The 15869-nt window shown below is 41.1% G+C and overlaps 1 protein-coding gene across 6 annotated transcripts in view; it reads left to right on the top strand.

The window, feature by feature from the left end:
* LOC100870268 (uncharacterized) overlaps positions 1 to 15869 on the top strand; it is a 400411-nt gene that overhangs the window by 198532 nt on the left and 186010 nt on the right. The window lies entirely within an intron of this gene.

Raw genomic sequence — 15869 nt, forward strand, 5'->3', positions numbered from 1 at the left:
GGTTGATACGCGGCGGTTGATGCGAGCGGAGTAATATAATTCGTTGCCTTTCTTTTTTTTTTTTTTTTTTTTTCTATCATTCGAAAAGAGAGAAATTTTCGGAATTTTAGAGAAATTTTTTTGCATCACCCCGACGGTATAAATTTTATTATTGTTTGGGAATGGGGATGAATGGGGACGAGTGTTGAATTACTTTAGGGGGGAATATTCTTGTTGATATCGGGAATTCATCGGGGGGAGGGGAGGAAGTTCCAACAAAAATTGTAGTTTTAGGGGAGAAGTTGGATCGTTCGATGAGAAATCGTCTTTCCAAGATAAACACGGGCCCTCGTTAAATCGAGCACACGGTTGGTTATGTCGAAGTTCATTGTTTTCTTTCTTTCGGGATTTGCCGGCCAACGTTCGATTAATCTATTTGTCACAGTCAACTTTGGCGACATTCGAACTTTCAAGATCAAATGTTTTTTTTCCATCCCAACTGTGCTCCGTCCAACTGAGTTTTTTCCAAGTTTTTTTTTGCTTAAATATATATATATATATAGAAGAACAAGAACTGTAGCATTTCTATCCAGGCAATTAAACGGCTTTTCAACACCGTTCGTCACTTTCATAATTAATCTTCCAATATTCGCACGCAGTTGGCAAACAATTATCGTTTAATTGGATATATCCCTTGTACCGTTCCAACTTCTTAATCTCGTACCATTCAATTTCACCTTACTGATGGAAAGAAGTCTGGCTGGATAACAGAGAGGCAAGAGGGGTCTTTTGAATCACTTCAGACGTTTCGTTCACACCATACATAGCAATGGAAGAGATATAGTTTGATTATATTCAAAATCGTAAAAGTTACTTTCATTTATTAAATTATGCTATGTTATAATAATCTATCACTGGAAGCTGAAATATTTTCGAAACTTAATTAATTATTTCGATAGCACGTCTAGGTTATAAAAGAGAAATAAACAAATTTTTGTATTATTACAATTTTCTGGATTCTATGCTAATCGAGATTTGGATACAGATCGGTGAAACGATGCAATGTCGCAGAGAATATAAAAATTGGAAGAATTAATAATAACGTGGCTATGGAAATGAATTTTCTCCGTGATCTTAATTTTGAGAGGAATAATTTCGAAAGAGAGGGTTGATGACATTTTTTAAGTCGTAATTGGGCAGCGCGAGAGGTTGAAATTCTTCCGGCTTGATACAGCGGCATACGACGGCAAATAACGCCGATAACAGATTAAGCGTGCCAGTTCCATGCTATTAAATTATACGCCGGTATCGCTTTTTAATCCAGTTTTAATTTCTGTATCATTGCCGCTCGTTGAGTCGCGTCACGAACGAGTCCACCATCGCGATTTATTCCGTGGAACGTCGTAACCGTGTTACGTGCCGACTCTAATTATTCCAGAGCTATGAGTATCGTCGAAAGGAGTTAATAATTCGATTAGACGGTTCGATTTTACCCGTTACACGTTTTTATCCAATGGTCGAATCGGATATTTTATCACAGGACAGGATATATCTATTACGATATATTATTACGTATTCCACATTTTCTCGAATTATGAAAAAGAAAAAAAAAAAAAACAGAAGATAGAATCTGGGAACAGCGAGGATAGCCAGCGAAATAACCAATTCGAAGCCGTTTCGATCTTCTCTTCGAGATCAATAACGACCTAAAAATTCCCTATTGCCAATCCAAATTGCCTCCCCTCGAACGTGATTGAATTTATCCTTCGAAATGATATAGTCGCGATGCCACAGAAACTTGCGAGCATATCGAGAACATCGTCCAATTAAACGATATGCCCCTTGACACGCGAGAAACGCCGAGACTCTGGCCTCCGTTTCGATCGAGAGTCGAAAATAGAGAGTCGAAATTCCCTTCGTCATCCCGCGCCCGGGCTAATTATTAACATTACAACAACGACACACAGGGCACACAGCATCGAGCTCGATCCCATTCACCGCCGTCCAGGCTATTATCTCGGTCAGCTGGACTGTATAATTGCCGCCTAATGATCTCCTCCGAATTATTGACCACATCCCACTGTTAAGTAGACCATCGTGTCGCGCACGCTTTAATAACGTTACGACGCGCGAACAGAGATATTGGCTCGGCCGATACTTCACTATGGTCACTGTTTATTATCCGTCCGTTCGCCACTCTCTTGCAACGCCAATTATCCCCACTCCTCGCGCGCGAGCCCACGCAGGATTAATGCGCCGAAGCTCTCTGCGCACACGGAATTCTCTATGGATTCGAAAGCGATATCGCCTAAACGCTAATCGTGTACGCGTGCACCGTGTGCAAGTCAAATATAATTATCACTGGCGAGCAGTCGTCGTTCTTCGTGGATAGATTCGTGGCATTTTTGCGGCAGATGAAAGAATGCGATTTTCATTCAAGAATTACATTCTCGAACTTCCATAATTCGTTTATTAAAAATATACTGCATCGATCGTTATTTCGTCGATAATTTCACAGATCTTCTTTATCGATAGATCAAAAGGAAATGAAGTCGACGATGGTTAAACGTAATCAGTATTGGCGTCAGTTACTTTTGGAATCTACTCGAGAAGGGAAGCACCTCGCGACGACGATTCTCACCAAAGGTACTACACTTTCTTTAGCACACCTTTGGCGGCCATATGCGCGCAATGATCACGGGGATCTTCATTGGGAGGATAATCGTGGCCTATTAGACGACCTTAACGAGATTTCAACCGCGTTATTCTTCCACCTTCGCTGCAGTTAACCGCTATTGGCAAATGCGGCGGTTTGGTTTCATTTCGCGGCGGCTAATCTGCCAGCCGGATTCATCGATTAATTCGGTACACGGATGGAGCAAGATTTCCACCTTTTGATTTTGTTCGATGGTAACTTAATAAGAATCGGGGATCTCTTGTTAGCAGGGATTATTGTCTCATCCTCGATTTCTAATTTAATTAATGACCTCGTTCCAAGTGATCAAGTAGTCGTTAACTTAAGATTGATTTCTCTAACGAAAGAAGAAGAAGAAGAAGAAATTAAACGAAATCACCGCAGATTTACAGGGAAAATTAAAATCAAATTCGATACAACTGATAAATATAACTCTGGGCTCGACCAACAACTCCACACGATTCCCCGAGTTCGATATAAATTTTTTAGCTAACTTAAAATGATTTCACGCACGAATTAACGTATAAAACTTTTATATCTTAATATTTTATCTTCTAAACCCATTCACTTTTGAATTACACTTTCGAATCAAATAACATCGTACAGAATATAACAATATTCTCGAATTCTCGAAGACAGTCCCCCAGTCTTTTCGATCTCGCGCGACAAAATCCCCCAAACTCGAATTATTGGCGGTGGAATCACGGCCGCTTTTATCGGATCCGCGATTCATCGCGCGTCGGCGAACGGGACAATCGGGTTTCGATGACGTCGATCGAAACGGCGAGCACGGCGCGAGTACAATAAGTATCGTTTCCCATCGACGATTCGGGGGACAGGCGGCTTAATTAGCGAATTAATTAAACGCCAATGAAACAGCGGCCCGATATCTTTCGTCCGCACAATGCTCGCGCGAGCTCCCTCCCCCTCCAATTCCTGTCTGCCGGTGACGCGGCAAACTGGAGCACGAATAATCGGCGACAATTAAATGGTGGACCGGCTCCCGATCAATTTTCCGCCCCGCGAATCTGCGCCTGAGATAGCGGACTCGCGAATCCGAATCCGTCACCAAGTTCACGCATCCCCAACATCGTCGCCTCTATTCATTGTCGTTAGAGTTGATACTTTCGAGAATTTCTCTCGATCTGGAGAGGAATTTTTATTTTTAAACCCTTTGTTATTTTATTGAGAGGAAACTTTACAACAACGTGCTCTCACATTCTATCGTCTATTTCTACAGTGCACCATAAAGATCAACCCGAGTTGCTTAGATGGTATTTATTGAAAAAAGAAAAAGTTTCCTCGAAACAGGATTATTTGTGACTTCTAAACCTGCTCACTTTTGAATTACACTTTCGAATGTAATAATACGATACGATTACAAGGGTCGATTTTATTAATTTATAAATACATGTATAATGTAATTACATTCTAGGGACTCTTGATTGGTAACCTTCTTAAATACAAAGGATTGATTTCCACGCTTCTTGAAATTCGATCTCGGAGGGATCCCTTCGAAGGGATAGAAAGAATTTGCACGATCCATCATCGTTATCGACCGATCTTCTCACGCGTTTTCCAAAAGATCTTGAAGTCAGCGTAAACGTTACTGGCTCACGTATCTACGCCATCTACCTCGACGTATTTCCCCACTCTTTTGGATAAAATCTGAAAATCGTAGAAATACATCGGTCCACGTAGCAAGGAGGAGACGAAGAGAGTCGATTGATAGAATCGGCCCTTCAAGGTACTCGAGTCATGTCTCGCCGGATTTATCGAGCTTCGAGGAGGAATCCCGCTATTTTGTCCTCCGCCAGGTTGGAAAGAAAGATTTAAGCCAGTGTCCAGCGACGGTTTAATGGCGTTTATCGGGAAATTATGGGAGATAAACGGAGCGCCTGGATGCCTTCTTTCTCCTCTCGTCGAAGAAAATTTAGTGTTATCGTTCGGTGTTGACGCGCGTGTTTCGATTTCGAACCGACGAAGATCTCGAAGCGTTTTTTTTTTTTTCAGGGGAAATTTCATTTAGCCGGATGCTGTGCAGATGGAGATGGAGCGATAAAGAGAGATAAGAGGACGATCGTTTTGTTGTTTCCAGATTGGTGGGAAACGAAATCTCGTCGGTATGCCATGTTTCGAATTAAAATTTTTTTCACAATCCTGATATTATTTTTAATTACAACGGCAAGAGTTGGAGTTAGAGCGGTTCAAGTAGACTTACTTGACGTTTTCGAGAAGAATAATTAAAAACCTCCCGTTAATTTATCCAAACTTTTTTAATGTTAAATTTAATGAAACGAGACGAAAAATTAATTCTGAAAAATATCCCTGACACGGGATTAAAAATTCGAACGAAAAATATAAAATATAATTAATAATCGTTCTCTGAAATATCAAGTTTTAATCGACGACGAGTATACAAATTTCGAGATATTTCCAGAAGTAGTTCATTCTTTTCCAATATATAATTCTAAACGTATTTATAAATTAAAAAAAAAAAAAAAAAAAAAGAGAAAAAATCTCGACAACGGAACATGGACGGAAATGAACGGGAGAGGAAAGGGACGAAACAAACTGGGTGGAAAACAACTGGTCGAATATCAGTGAGTAAAAAAGTTTGTTCCTTGCACGCTGCGTTTAAAAAAAGAGAAAGAGAGAGAGAGAGAGAGAGAGAGAGAGAGAGAGAGAGAGAGAGAGAAAATCTCGCACACGGCGATGATTCGAGCCATTTAATGACATCAAAGAGATTCCATTAATCGTTGTTCTCTCGCCTCGTTTCATAGAGGAACGGTGGAGCCTTTTATTTCTTCCCTTTTCACCTCGTTTCAATTTATCGTTGACATAAATGCGACCGTGATATTCATTACGGTGAAATTGTCTTAACGATAATATGTCGACGTGGAGGAGCGCGGCTGTTTCAATTTCTCTGTCTGTTTCCGACTCCTCTCTTTCTCTTTCTCTCTCTCTCTCTCGCTCTCTCCCTTACCCGCCATCCAGCCATCCAACCGGATTTTTTAAATACTGGAACGAAGCTCTGTTTCACGCCTTCTTCGTTCATTAAAGTCGATGGCGTGATCCAGCCAGGATCAATGCGATCGCGGGAAAACGTTTTCACGCACGAGTGCTCCTCTTTTAAGGGCACTCGGAATTCTTTTTTCTTTTTTTTTTTTTTTTTCGGTTTTTTTCCTCTCGCTTTTTTTTTCTTTTCTCTTTTAATTCTCGGGCCATTTCTTTCTTTCTTTTTTTTTTTTTTTTTTTTCACGTGGATACGTGAGCTTGCCAGGTTTAGAATATTTTATGGACTGGAAAATTTTTCTCGAATCGTTTTAGAATTTGATTTTGAAAAGAGACGGGAGGAATTTTATTTCATTCGCGTTTCGAAGATTGGGAGGTGATAAAATTTTTCGATTTTATTCGTTAATAATAGAACGATAGTTCGATCCCAAAACGATTTGGACGGTCGAAAAGTAATCGGTATCACGGAGAGAAAGATGTTTAACGATAGATCGTTCGCGGGCCTTGGAAATTTACCTTGCAAAGTTACCGTTAGAAGATCTTCCTCCCCCTCCTTCTTTTTTTTTTCCTTCTTCTTTGCCCGACCATCCGCCGAGAAGTCGAGGAGGAACGTTTTAAAAAAGTTCCCCCTCGAAAAATAAAGGATCGTGGCCGAGGTTTACCCGGGAAGATAAACTTGCTCCTTTTTAAGTTTCATCTCGATGAAGTCCCCTTCCTTCTCCCCCACCGGTGACGGGGCGACCACTGCAGGGCGACGAATCAATCGATAAACAACGTTAATCGCATTATAATCAAAATATTTCCTCGCCCATAATCAGCGATACGTATTCACGGCCCGTCCCTGCCTCGAATGAATTATGCAGAAGCCATCCCGCGGTATAATTTTTATTAACGACGCCACTTCTAATCCCGCAGCCCGGTGTCGTGCACCACCGGCTCGGGGCCCAATCAGAGTAAAAGAACCTGTGTTTTCTCCGTGGCTCGAATATTGATTATCACACAACCTCATTATTCTCCATGGTTTCGACTTTTATTTATCCTTTTTGGCTCCTCCTCCACTCGTGAAATCTCGAGAGAAACCTATTACGCCCGAGGAACGAAACGAGGATGGAAAAAAAAAGAAATTAATTTTTAGAGAACCTCCTGGCAATTTCGCTATCATTTTCACCCGATCATTTTCGTTAACCCTCCAATGGTGATTCTCGTTTGGTTCGATGTCACAATATTTGTTTACGTTCGATCTTTTTAAAATACCCCTTCGCGAATATATCTTATAAAGTGTGGATCTTATAATACACTGGTATGGAATGGTTAGATTTTTTTATCTCAAATTAGATCGAACTATATTTTCGACGTTGGCTCGAATTTGACACAGTTTGGCGATGGAAAGTATTATTTTCAAAGTTTTCGAGTTTTGTAATGAGATCAAGCGAGGATGATTTGGATTTTTCGTTATTGAATCACGAAATTATTTCTATTCGTTAAGAGAGAAGGAAAATAGAGATGTAGTATAAGAAGATGGAAAATAAGACAGCACGTAAGTTTGCTCTTATCGCATGAAACAACGATACACACTTTCAACAAATTTTCTTTCCTTATACGCGTTCGGTCGGAGTGAATGGAACGAGGCTTGGAATAATTATATAGAGAAACGTGAGAGAGGAATGCGTGTCACGAGGGGTGCAGTTGAAGAGGAGCATTGGATCCAAAACTTCCCCGGCTCGCTTCCTTCTCACTGTCTCGCCCCGCTCCTCCACTTTCCCTTTCTCTCCCCCGCGTCTTCCACCCCCAATTTATCTCTTCCTCTTCTGTGTAGCTGCAGCGTGGCCCCGACAGCCGACAGCCGCAACCTGCGTTCCCGTGCAAACTGTTCATCAACCCCTGACCCCTCCCCTCGCCCCTGTCGCCGCGAAACTGGCTCACCACTCTTCCCAACAACCCTTGCACGACGTTCAACCGGGGGGGCCTGAATATCACTGCAACTGCATTCAACTTTCTCTCCACTCGCTTTCGAGTTGCGCTCCACGCTTGCTGTTCACGCTTCCTCCCTCGCCTCGTCCTACAACTCGTTCGTTCGATTTTTTTTTTCCTTTTGGAAATTTTTGGTAATTCGATCTTTCTTCTTCTTCTTCTTCTTTTTTTACGAGTAATTTGTTATTCTTCTTTGGGATCGTATATTTAACTCTTTGCACTTTATGTTTAAGAAGGTTATCCAACGAGACTACCTTAGAATGTTAAATTATATTGTATAAAATGTAGGATAGGCGAGATATACGAAGCGAGCAATCGTTCGAATGGAACGAAGCATTTGTTGAATGTGATAAAAGAATTCGATGAGAATAATAAACCGCCCTTCGACAATGTTTCGCGAGATATTCGGTGTTTTGCATTTTTCGAAAATCTGGGCCTGGCCGGAACGAAGCGTTGAATTTATCACAGGGTGGAAAGGGGTTAACACGAGCCTCAGCTATGCCGTTCAATTATCATGGCTGGCGCATCATGAAACATGCAAGCCACCCGAGCAGATTGCCACTGATACAGGCCGCGCTATAATTAATTCACCCGTCGCTGCTATCGAAAAAAGTCTGCCCGCCGATCCCCCTTTTCTTCCCTCTTAATAATATTCTAATTATCGGTGATCTGATTATTATCGGCCCGTTCCACACGGCCGACGATCATCCTCGATCGTTCTTCCTTTTTTTTTCTTTTTTTTTTTATCGTTGTAATTCCCCAAGAAATTAAAAGAAATTGGTTGGGAGGAGGGGGTAGGTGGTTAGGCGTCGAGGGGACGGCGCCAGACGGGCGCGTACGCATGCATAATTCCGTCTGTTCGGGGACGAAGACGAGAACGTCGTTTGACGTTTAATACAACCGCCTCTCCGACCCTGACATCGGCTGTTAACCGAATTATGGCGCTGATTCCAGGATCGTCGAACATATGCCGAACAAATCGTTCGTTCGTCGTGTAAATGTTTTTCCTGTGTCGATTGTAATAATAGCTATATATATATATATAAAAAAAAGAAAATTGAAATACAAGTTTGGAAGGAGCGGAGAACAAATTTGCGTATTCCTATTGTTTATTATTTATAACGGGTTGAAACTGGACCGCAAACGCTACGCCAACACGATTATCAATTATTAATCCTCGGTGTGTATTTATCGTTGTAGCGGTTTCCGGCAGAACAGTTTGGATGAACGTTTTATTACGCGAGATCTTCGCTCTGGATTTATACGAGGACGGGAAGGATGAGATATGTTGTATCGGTTGAAGTTCATCGTTCTCATCGATACAATCCATTCGTCGAGATAAGACGAGGTGAAAAGTAGAAAGTGGAATTTATGGAACGTCTTTAAACGAGGCTACGTAGTGGGGGCGGAAACAGAGGAAAAGGTTGAAACGTGTGACCCGGCGAGGAAATATAGTGGAGGGCGCGGGGAAAAGATGAATATTCCGGTTTCGACACTCGAGGCAATTTATCGTCGCCTGTCGAGACAGCATTATTCGTGTTCCAGTGAACGCGCGAACTCTCCCGGCGACGATGCGTCTTCCGCGGAGTGGAAATTCGAAATCATGAAGCCAGCCAGCGTGCTGGCAACGTGTTTCGGTCAATAATGCTAATCTTGCATCCGTTCCAACCGTTTGGCCCACGAGAAAGTCCTTTAAAAATGATCCCATCAGATCGATAACACAGTCCTCGATCAGTGCGCTCCCCGATTCCACGACACGTAACTTCAAAGCGATCTTTTTGATAATCCGTCACGGATTATCATCTCATCTAATTTCTTTGCAGGTGTAGGATCCTCGATTCGTATATTTTTCTAACTTTGGTATAAATATAAATATTTTCTAAAAAAAAAAAAAAAAGTATCGACCAGTTCGTTTCTTAGAGTCCGCGCGCGAAAGACGAGGAAACGATCGCCTATATATTCTCCGTCTATAAAAATTGTCCAGTTTCAAAGAGTAAAAGAAAAAAACAAATCGACATCAACGATATTAATAATTAATTTCGAGAGTTAAAAGTTGGCCCCTTTGCTTTACTAGGCGAGGAAGAAAAAAAAAAAAGAAAAAGAAAAGGATCCCCGAAAATATCCGGAGACATTCTCAACCAGAAAATTGGCGAAGCATCGCACGAACAAATAAAATAGCTCCATGAAAATTCACAGCCGCTCCGCGTGACGGCGACGACGAGTGGTAACGTCGTCGTTCGTGCATCAATTAAGTTATCGTTTCTCCCGTGGTGGTAAGTAATATTGGCGTGACCGGGCTGCCTGGATTCCACCCCTCCCCCCTCCATAACGCCATCTCCCTTTTCCACGCCGGGACGCCACCGGGAGCGCTATTAAGACGCGGTGTTCCGCCACCTCTAACACCAACCACCCCTCCGCCCCGCTTCTTCTTCTTCCTCGCTACGCAGGCATCCAAACCGTCGACTTCCCTTCCCTTCTTCCCTCTCCTCCTTCATCCTTGAAACGACGCCACGCTCGTTTCTCGATCGATCTTCATCCGACCGGCTGCTCTACAAGTCGACAAGCTGCCGGTGCTCACGCTTCGACACCTCCGCCAGCCAACTTCCTCCAACCTCCACTCGAATCGGTCCTATTGAATTTTCATACGCCTCTTCTCCCCCGTTTTTTTCTCCTCCTCTCTCTCTCTCTTTTCCTTTCGTCGACTCGCCGCAAGATTTGTACAAGATCTCTCGAGAGTTGTAACAGGATAAACTATGGGCGAATGGATGATTAAAAAAGCTCGGTAAGTTTGGAATATATTTTTTTCTAGGTTAGGTTAGATTTAATTCGAAATTAGGAGAGATATTTTTTATTCTTTCTTAGGACAAAGAGATTATCCGTTGTTCCAAGTGCAAAAGAGACCTTTGAGAAATCGGATGGGATATGATCGATTCGCGATTGACTGGAATTTTGTTATTGTTTACCGATCCCAAAATTGAGCCAAGCCATTGGAATTGGGTCGCGTGGTGCACTTACGATTCATCAATCTCTCTCGAATACCTCTCGGTGTTTCGTATAACTGTCAGAAGCAGGGATATTCGATTGTTCGATTAGAGCGATTTATCCAAGGAAAGACGAGTCAGGCCTCTCGATTATTCATCAAAATCTCCAAGTCCTCGATCCAAACAAATTCTCCCAGAGACATAACCGGAAATTCTGAATGAATAACGGACAAAACACGACGTCGTAACACGTAACTGGGCATGGAACGTCGAGTTGGTTCTTTAAAACCACCCCCAATACTCTGGAACCCCGATGGGACAGCCCCTTTCGTTAGGCCATGCATTAGACGTAGCTGCCCCGCCGGATATTTCCTCCCCCGTTTTCGATCTCCGTGGCTTCCGCGCGCTCGTAAATCCCTCTTCCCAGGCCCAAAGACACTGTGTATGTCGACACGTAGGCCACCAGTCGAAGGTACGACCCTCCAGCGTCCGGTTTATCTTGGAAATGTCCGCAGACCCCCGATGGAAAGACTCGTAACCCCCTGCTGGTGGTGGTGGTGGTTACGTCGAACAAGATAAAAGGTTCTTCACTGTCCAAGTCGCGCGAAACGTGCCCGTGTAAAGAGGTTAGCTTTTATGGTTGCTCTTTAACTCAGTGAAGCAGGAGGAGGCGAACAGTTCGATGAAATGTTCTTTCGCCAGTTTCGGGATAGGTCTTTAAACGAATATGCTCGGTTTTATTAAATTATTTATTGTTAAATGACGATCTTTACGAAGATTTGTTTTCAATTTGGTTAGTTTAAACGAAGGATTCTTCTTTTGATTGTGTCTCGATAGATGGTCTTTTTTAATTATTAAATAACGAAGAATTTGTTTAATTTGGGTTAGATTGTATCGAGTTTTGAATTTGTTTGGAATTAGGAAGGTTAATTTAACTTTAAGGATTCTTCTTTTAATTGTATCTCGATTTGATAATCTTTTTTATTATTAAATAACGATCTTTACGAAGATTTAATTAATTTATTTATTAGATTGTATTGAGTTTCAAGTTATTTGGAATTTAAAAGATAGCGTTAAGATTAAATCGATAGGGCAAGTATGATTTTTGAAGCGTGAACGTTTAGATAAACTTTGGGAAATGGTTAATTAACAGAGACGTGATATTTGTTTTACTTTGATCGTTAAAAATAGATTGGTCTGCGCGCGGATGCGATTAAGTGAATTTATCGGTGATCGAATGAATACGAATGAATCATTTGATTATTAAATTTTACACGGATACTTTGGTATCATATTTTCTTTCATCGAAAATCGCGTCGATGTTTAAACTTGGCGTTCGAAATATAACATGGTATAATCTCTCTCGTGACAATTTAATTATCATAAAATTATCGAAACGGATTGAAAGAGACGGATTGATCGTTACAAACACATTTATAAAAATATCCAATAAAGAAGCTTAAAACGATTCAATAAATTCGCAGATAATCTCGATTCCTACCGATTTTTAATATCTATTAATCCGAATCAAAAAAAAAAAAAAAAAAATGGAAAAGTATATTTTACCACTGTTAAAATCATCAATTCTGAAAAATACGAAATTTACGAATATCTCTCTTTCCTCTCTGATTCTAAAAAAAAAAAAAAAAATAATTAATAACAATTCCATCACACCGTTTAACCGTCCATATCCACTCGTTACAATTTCATTTCTCTGGGAATCTTCCCAAAAAAAAAGAAAAAAAAAAAGTTGTCCACTTTATGAACACATCATCCGCGATGAAAACGTTATAATTATCCGTGTTAACCTCGACGCGCGACACTGGTCGGCGAACGGGTTAAATGAACCCGAAATTATTTTATTTTGAACAAATATTTCGGCTCATTAAGCGGCGCGATATATTTTACATAATGTGATTATGCGTCAGGCCACGGTGAAATTCGGCTGAGTTTATCCCCGCGGCAAACAAGTCATCGCTAATTCTCCCGGCGACCATGCGCCACGATTTCCCATAAGAATTGCACACGTGAAACGTATTAATACGCGTCTGCCCAGTTAATGAATACGTATCGTCCGCTTCACCAGAACAGAACGGTAAATGCGTGAAAACGACACTATTGACCCTTGCTTGCTTTCAGACTTTCCTTCCTTTCATGGCAACAGATATCATTGCGATAAATACTCTTTCTACCTGCAAACGGAACTGTTAGTTGGCTAAAAAATGGCTTAAATTCGTGGTGATATTTGAGCAAGAGTATCTGTGCAATTTACGAGAGTTTTCTTTTTCGTTTCGTTGAAATTAGAATGCGTGAAAACGACACTATTGACTCTTGTTCGCTTCCAGACTTTCTTTCCTTTCATGGCAACAGATATCACTGGGATACTCTTCACTTGCAAACGGGGCTGTTAGTTTATATATGCATGTCTATCGAAGCTTTTTTCTTTCTAAAAATGGCTTAAATTCGTGGTGATATTTGAGCAAGTAGTATCTGTACAATTTATGAGAATCTGTGGAATGCACGAAAGCTGGCCAGTTGATTTTCTTCTTCGTTTCATGGTTCGTTGAAATTAGAATGAAATTTATTGATAATAAAACTGACGATAAGTAGAAACGTGGAAAAAAGTAATTTCAAATGTTACTTTACTTTCCATTTCCACTCACCGATACTAGGAGGATACTAAGGACGTTCTAAGCCCATGAATCACTCAAGAACTTGCCTCGCTTTCTAATACCGAATTACTTCGCATCAATCCTCGATTCGAACGAAACAGGGCAGCGAAATCGCGCCATCAAGCCTAAAGAGACCTAAATTCCGCTTGATCGAAGCGAAGATCTTCCTATTCAATTTCACCGGTCACCGTGATACACCGTCGCCCGTCTTGTCCTTCGCTCTCAGGATCGTGGAAATGGTCCCCATGAGGCGGGTCTGACCGATGACCGTTGGAGGGCGGCTAGCCGGCCGGCCTACAGATAGCAACCGCTCACAGTTGTCGTGGACAAAAAGATCGGGCCTTCAGGCATTTGGCCAAACGAGCAGGCCTGGTCTAACACGTGAGGCAGAGAGAAAGAGAGAGATAGAGAGAAAGAGAGGTGGCCACCACGATCCTCATGCAGTGAAATTGATGGCCAGGACAGAAGTTTAGTGGCCGTCTATATATCTTGGTGAACGAGGCAAGAAAAACGGTGGAAATAGGGGGAGGGAAGCCAGGAGAGAAGAGGTCACCCTCATCGAGTCTCGAGGCTTGTAAAGTATCCGACACACGATGAGAATATCGTGTGCCACGATATTTATGATATTTTCGAAACGGGAAATGCGGAGTGAATATTTATCACGAATGATCGAGTTTAGAACCGAATAGAAATGTTAATGCGGCAAGTGATCGAGTCTTGAATGATAAAGATTTGCATCGAAGCAATTGAACTATTTGAATAATAGAGCAATCATTTAGCAACAATTCCACGGAATTCTGATAATAGTTTTAACGATAAATTGAATTTCAATGGATAAGTATGGATGATTGAATGAAGAAAATTTAGAAGATAATAAAGATTCGAATCGAAGCTCGAATTGAACTCTAAGAAATAGAGCAATCATTTAGCAACAATTCCATCGAATTCTGAATGATAATGATTTTTACAATAGTTGAATCTCAATGAACGACATATATGGATGTTCATGGAAATTTAGAAGAAGAAGTTTCACGTGAGATAATAAAGATTTGAATCAATTGAACTCTGAGCAATAGAGCAATCATTTAACAACAATTCCACTGAAATTCTGAATAATAATTCAGAATTCTGAATAATTCTGAATAATTTTCACAATAGCTGAATTTCATTGAACGACAAGTATGTTCGTGATTCGATGGAAATTTAGAAGTTCCACGTGAGATAATAAAGATTTGAATCGAAGCAATTGAACTCTAAGAAATAGAGCAATCATTTAGCAACAATTCCATCGAATTCTGAATGATAACGATTTTGAATTTTAATGAACGATAGACTGAATTTTAATGAACGACAAGTATGGATGTTTGTGAATCGATGAAAATTTAGAAAAAGATAATAAAAATTTGAATTGAACTCTGAGCAATAGAGAAATCATTTAGCAACAATTCCATCGAATTCTGAACGATAATGATTTTCACAATAGTTGAATCTCAATAAACGACATATATGGATGTTCGTGGAAATTTAGAAGAGGAAATTTCACGTGAGATAATAAAGATTTGAATCGAATGAATCGAAGCAATTGAACTATCTGATCAATCATTTAGCAACAATTCCATTGAAATTCTGAATGATAATAGTTTCAATGATAAATTTCAATGAACGACAACTATGGATATTCCTGATTCGATGAAAATTTAGAAGAAGATAATAAAGATTTGAATCGAAGCAATTGAATTATCCGAGCGATCATTTACCAACAATTCTACCGAATTCTGAAGAACGACAAGCACGTATTCGATGGAAATTTGAAGTAAGAGAGATTTCACGCAAGATCCGTCCTCTCTTAAACCCTTTCTGACGAGGCAAGTATCATCGTGCGCGGGGAACTTAGCATCGATAACCGAGCTATCGGACGGGGAAAGGCTGCAGAGAGGAATAAGAGGAGAGGGTGAGATGGGAAGGGATCGATGCTCGGTCATCGAGAGAGAAAAACCGTAGTCGTGTCCTGAGTCGAGCTTCGGTCGAGCCTCTTTTCTGTTCGCGGTAATCTCGATGGGTTTGTGCGCGAAAGGAGGAGCGCAAGATCGGCCAGGAACCAGGGATGGGGATCTTAAATCGTCGTCGCATGAAATCGGCCTTGAAAGCAGCCGCCGTCTCGAGAACGCCGGCCCGGTGTGGACAGGCCAGGTTCTCCTCGCAGGGGTTCGAGGAAACGGTGAATACACATTGGTAATTCCCTACGTATGATGCTTCGTGAATGTTATTGAATACGTCTAGACTGCGCGTTATCACGGTGGTTGCGATCGGGGAAAAGGAGATACGTCCAACTTCTGCTGTCACGAGTATTAGGAATATTATAGAGAAATAAAATTATGAATGAATAACAAAACGATGGAAAATTAATAACAAAACGATGCCAAGTTTCTAATAATGAACTGTCCTTGTAGATATATTAGGGAGTAGTTTAATTGGAATTCTTGTTGCAGATTGAGGAGAACAGATTGTCCTTTGGCCGGTGTTGTTACATTCGCTCGTTAGAACGAGTTGTTTGTT

Source organism: Apis florea, unplaced genomic scaffold (genome assembly GCF_048593485.1).
Source record: "Apis florea isolate Af1SG1 unplaced genomic scaffold, ASM4859348v1 contig_2492_pilon, whole genome shotgun sequence".
NCBI lineage: Eukaryota > Metazoa > Arthropoda > Insecta > Hymenoptera > Apidae > Apis > Apis florea.